Source organism: Jatropha curcas, unplaced genomic scaffold (assembly GCF_041381405.1).
Source record: "Jatropha curcas cultivar XTBG-Jc1 unplaced genomic scaffold, XTBG_Jcur_1.0 HiC_scaffold_1112_pilon, whole genome shotgun sequence".
NCBI classification, from domain to species: domain Eukaryota; kingdom Viridiplantae; phylum Streptophyta; class Magnoliopsida; order Malpighiales; family Euphorbiaceae; genus Jatropha; species Jatropha curcas.
Genome location: NW_028322603.1, coordinates 29524 through 35683, shown reverse-complemented (window position 1 = coordinate 35683; position 6160 = coordinate 29524). Strand labels below are relative to the sequence as shown.

At 31.8% G+C, this 6160-nt stretch overlaps 1 long non-coding RNA gene across 1 annotated transcript; it reads left to right on the top strand.

Annotated features, from left to right (window-relative positions):
* Window positions 1-235: 235 nt before the first annotated feature.
* LOC149491613 (uncharacterized) lies at window positions 236-2621 on the top strand. The gene is made up of 4 exons (XR_016319352.1): window positions 236-522; window positions 739-876; window positions 1551-1632; window positions 2450-2621. It is a non-coding gene; the product is annotated as an uncharacterized LOC149491613 (long non-coding RNA).
* The last annotated feature ends 3539 nt before the right edge of the window (window positions 2622-6160 follow it).

Sequence of the window (6160 nt, the reverse complement as noted above, 5' to 3'; positions counted from 1 at the left end):
TAAATATCTTTGGTATTAATATTTTATGAATAAATTGAGAAAATATTACTAAACTGAACAAAATAATCAAATAAATTGAACCGGACCCAAAAATCAAATTAATTTTTCGAAAACCAGATGAAAAATCCATAAACCAATTGAAAAACCAAGCTAAAACCACGATTTAAACCAAATCAGACTCGAATCGACCCAAACCCCATCCACCAATTAGAAAATTCTAGAAAAAAAAAAAAAAGAAAAAAAAAAAAGAAAAGAGAAACGAGAAGAGAGATTCAGTGGTCTCTCTCTCGCTCTTCTCTCTCAACAACCCCCCTCCCCTTTTCTTCTCGTTCTCCGACCACCGGCCACCAAATCCGGCAAATAAATACTCTAAAAATATCTACTCATCGCAAGGAGTATGATTCAAGCCTTGGTTTGCGCGATTTGAGCCTGGATTGAGAGAAAATTCAATCGAAAGGTGCGACGCCATAGTAGCAATTCTTTCAGCCATTCACGCCGTTTCCGGCGACCTGAGACTTCAAGGTAGGTGCCGATCGACTCCTCTCTTCTCCTTCTTTCATTTGACTGTTACGGTGTTGAGTATGGTGGCCGGAATCGGAAAACCCAAAGTGGGTACCATCGAACATTTCCGGCCAATTTTCGGCCAACTGGTTCACACCCACCTTGATTTGAACACATATTAGTGATCCTCTCATCGAAACGAATGAAATGATGTATTGTTTGTCAATTTTGGTGAAGGTTAAATTTTTCGGCCACCGTGCACGGCGGCGGCGGCGGCGGTCCGGCGACCGGCCGGCGAGACTCCGGCGAGACTTCAAGAGACAGAATGCTCTCCTCTTCACGCGGATGACGGAAATGAAATCTGATTTTCAATCGGTACACTCTAAAGCTTAATTTGCAATTTTTGAATAAATCCCGAATTAATTAATTAATGAACTTAATTAAGTATTTAAGTAAATTAAATTAAATATTATTAAATATATTTTATGAATATTAATTATAACTATAAGGTTGGTACAAAAAAAAAAAAATATATATATATATATATTCCTAGCTAATAATAAATTTTAGGAATTTTATTAACAAATAAATAGTTATAGAACAATTAATTATAATGGATTATGTGAATTAAGTGACCGAATAAATGACGGTTATGACGGACGGGATTAGTGGATATGAAGTTGCCCGATGGATGAACTGTGTGTGTGGATTTGTGAAAATTTGAAAAATTTGGATAGTCCAGTTTATAGAGGAAATGCTGCCGAATTTTAGTTATATTCTTAAGAAGTAGTGACGACGAAAATTTGAGGTATTAAGAAATACTATACAATATTAGCATTATCATTATACAATATTTCTCACCGAATATTTAGAGATTTTATCTAAAGGTTATAAATTAGAATAGTTATTTATATAAATGAGAGAAACTAGATATATATGCATATATAACAAGTGAATTAAATGACCGGTAGCAAAAATAAATAAACGAATGTGAAATATAAGTTTTTGAATTAAAACTCTTATTTAGAATTTTCTTGTTTATTTTAAAGGTTTATAAAATACAAAATGCGAGGACAAAAGCTGGAAGCATGTGGCTAAAAAGGCAGTCCTTGTAAAGGACAATAAAGAACTGTGAGTAGTGTTAGATAACTAGTACCATCCGCCTGCATTCATGCATTCACGGCTAAATGTTATCATGCATTAATTTATTGAGTTGCCATATTATGATGCACTATTTGTTGATATTAAAAATTGTTTGATTACTTGTGCTATGAACATACTATGCCTTGTTTGTGTGGAATTGGGATGAAGTGGACCACCATGGGTTTGTGAGGACGGTCCATGTGATATGGATCCTAAATATGATATGATATGATATTTGACCGTCGGCCGGGAAAATGGGAGATCGGCGCCCCCGTGTGCACCTGATGATATGGATTGTAAGGAAAACCACAGGATGGCTTCTTGTTGTTGCGCACCTGATAATCTAGATTTGATTGTAGCCCGCAGGGTGGCCTCCTGTTGTGAGCACTTGATGATCTAGATTGGATGGAGACCACCGGGTTGCCTCCTGTTGGTATGGAAAAGAAAAGAGAGAATGAAAAAAAAAAACAATGAGAGGACTGGTCAGTGAGGATTAGACCAGTTGGCCGTATGGGGGATCGGCTCCCTGGTGCACATGTATGAGAGGGCGAGCCATGTGTGAGGACGGCTCGTTGGGGTTTCAGGTGGTGCCACTGACTAATTTCCACGTGATGTGATTATATGAAGGTGATAATAACTGTGATTGCTGTTGTATTGCCATTTGTGTGACAAATTGCATGATCATATAATTAAATGGTGTCCAAATAGAAATATTTTAGCATCTGTGTGATTGTGTGGGGTGAGAGGGTTATCTAACCCTACTCATTGAGTTTGGCGCTCACCCCTGCCTACTATTTTTTTTCAGGTAATAGAAAGAAAGGAAAGCCCTATGGAGTTGAAATACGTATTATAGAAGACTGTTAATGACAGAAATAAATATGTAAATGTAAAGGTAGAGTTCCGCAATTGTATTCCAGTTGGGTTGTAAGTGCATAATGAAAGTCCAGATTTAATATATGAACTGTATTTTGGATGCATATGTATAATAAGTTAATGGGCCTTAATCCATAATTATGAATAGAATGTGGAACTTAAATGAGTTAGGCTTACTACGGGCTTCGGGGGCCTTAAGCCCACCCAGGTCCTAGTGCCGGTCCGGTCCATGGAAATGGGTCGTGACAAAGTTGGTATCAGAGCATAAGTTGGGCCTTAGGAATCAATTGCGGAACATAGGAAATTAAATAGAGAGCTCCTATGTTGGGATCGGCCGTAACCAGCAAAGGAGCTGTAGTCTGGATTGAATTTCATTTTAGTGCCGGTGGACGCATCGTGCACGAGGATGGAAGGAAATCTGTATGAAACTTAGGACGAGAATTAAAAGTACAGAAATAATAGTGAAGTATAAACAGGTCTGGGTAACTGACGTTTATAAAATAAATATTGAGTTTTGCTAAATTCCCTCCATTTATTTTGAAGCAGAAGATCAGTTGAAAATTGGTGTAATGGCCTGATCACCCAATACACCTTGATTCGACAAGAGACACTGCTTCGAAAGTTATTTGAAATTGTTTGGAAAAGAATTTGAAGTTTTAAAGACAATATGAAAGTGAATTTATTTGAACTTTGATTCGAGAAAAATGTTTTATTATTTGCTTATTGGAAATTGTTTTGAAGTTGCAATTAATTGTTTGATTTTTATTGTTTTGTCGGCATGTCAAAAATTTATCTGATTTTACAATTTAAATTATTTACAATGATTGTATGTTTGATTTATTTATTTATTTATTTATTTTTATCATATTGTCTATCCCGAGGACTACATTAGGACTAAAAAAAATAATAATAAAAAAAAATGTAGTAAGGTGAAACTGTAGTAAGTGTATTATATATGATATAATTAAGATTCTAGCACATGTAGGATGCTTAATGGGTTAGACTAAGTTCATAAAGCTATTCTAATAAAATGAATGTAGAAGATGATGAAATAACTTGGGAAATGAATGGGGAAAGGAACTGGATGCTGTAGGAAAACTTAATAAACTAAAGGAATTTAATGTATCTAGGTAGGGAGTTATGTAGAAAGGACTAATACTATTTATTAATCTAAGTATAAGAAAATTTATATAAAATCTGCTTTAAAGAATTAAGTACGAAAATTAGATCGAGGTGCTAAATAGAATGAAATAAAGATTTAATAACATTTGGAAAGGGATAAAGGTCAAAGATAACTCATAGTGATGAAGTAGAGATTGAAGAATTAGAATAAGGACATTTAAGAAGCAATGACTTTAGAATGGAATTCAATTGTGTGTAGAATGATGGTTTTACAATTCATGTACCCATAATTAAGCTCTTTTAAGATAAGACTTAAATGAGGACACATGGAGGATAAAAGAAAGATTAAAATGAATTAAATATCTAAAGAATTTGAATAAAACTAGGGGATGTTCAATAGTAGTAAAGCCGATGATGATAATATGGTCAGCTAATTTATCTACTGTGAAATACTAGGATAAATAATGAGAAATAGATCGGGAAAGGAGTAAAATATATATATATATATTCAGATGTAAGAAATATGCATATAAAAAAAAATGATGATAAAATAAATAACTAAATAAATAAAGATAAAATAACAATAATAAGAATAATATAAATATAAATATAAATAATAATAATAATAATAAAAAAATAAACATAAAAATAAAATAAAATAATAATAATAATAATAACTTTTGGAAAAATTTAAAGTGTGGATCAATTTACTTGATAGACTAGTAACAGTGAAAGCAACAGTAAAGATGGAGATTAGAATGTTCTTGGAATGAAATATGGGATAGTAGACTTGAACTAGATGACTTAAGGATTGTCCTCGTGGAGATAGACAATTGATTTTTGTAAAATACCAAAAGGTTTTCAAAAATACAGTGGGTATTGATTTTCAAATTTGATGAAAATATTTTTATACTGCGATTGATATTGGTATTTAAATGAAATTAATGTAATGCAAATTTTTATTATAAGAATTTCAAAGTCATGTGTGAGTGACATGCCAATATTTTTAAAAGTAGAAAAAGGAAAATTATTTTGAAATTGTTTTTTTTTTTTTTTTTTTTTTTTTTAGTCAGTTACCCATAGGATGGTCAACCTAGGCTTTAGTTGTCAACTCATTAGTCGAATTTTTAAATAAACGATTAATCTAACAATTTATATCAGTGAAACAATGTATATTGGAAATATTAGTGAATAAAGACTTTTAAATTGCTCAAAAATATTTAGTAGACACATTTGATGAAATGTCTGATATGAGATAACTTGGGAATAAGAAATACAGACCAGTGAAACTTAGAAATAGATATATTAAGAATCGAAATTTTAGTACTATGCCTTTTGATTATAAGGAATTGTGATAGATCAGGACTAGATAGACTTGATAATTAAATTTAAACTTTTGGGAAGTTTGTCATATCATAAGAAAATTATTCAACTCTAGGGGATGTTTTGGAGTTAAAAGATATGTTAATAAAACACAATTGAAACATGTGGCAATTAATTTCTCCGAACTCTTCGATAAATATTAGAATTAATAAATTTACATCCTTACAGAAAAGAGAATAGAGGAATCTAGTGAAGTGAATCGTCAGGTAATTTTGATGTGTTAGCAAAAGGAGGAAAGACCTGAATTAAGTCGAGATGTATGTAGGCTTGTGCTAACCTGAGAAATTAGAGATGATAAGATGAATTAATATCTTGCGAGACTTAAATAAGAAAAGACTAATGGACTAAAGACGGGTGAAATAGATAAGATGATATTATAAGTGAAAACTTGGATGGAAGATTAAACAATTAGCTTATGTATTATAAATATGAATTAGGGCCTTGCTATTATCTTAGAATTAAAGTATAAACTGAAATTTCACATGGTAACGAATAAACTATTTAGTTGACGCATTATTTGGTGAAAGAAATTGAGTTATTGGTATCTAATTAATTGGTGTGATGTCGAAATTGTAAGACAGCGTTAGGTCGGGATTTATGAACTGATATTGAAATAATAAATATTAGGTTGAAATGATGGTGATCGGATAAGCCATGAAAAATCATGATTTGTAGTATAACGAAACTAAGTGGATGAAATACTTAATAAGCATGTTTCACTATCCTTAATAGGAATTAACAAGCAACATAGGTGAAATAAGAGGTTATTATGAAAGTCAACTTTAATGATAAATGTTAAGATAAAGTAAGGAATAAGTGTTAGACATAAGTACGACGATTAGATAGAAAGTGTGGAGATCCCTATAAAGTAAGATAACTAATAGTGTAAGGATATGCTTAGTAAATGAGTTATTTAAATTATTGCGCTAGTGTACAATAAATATATTATAAGAAGAATTGAACTTGTATAAAAAGAACTGATAGAGTAATCTTGAATAATCCTGCGACAATATAGACAACGGGAATTACAAGATAATTTTTCTTAAAAATTTTGGATTAAAGTAACAGTTTTTCAACTTTGGTTAAGAAAAGATTTAGTCATAACATATGGAAATTAAATGAATCAATTCTTATTATA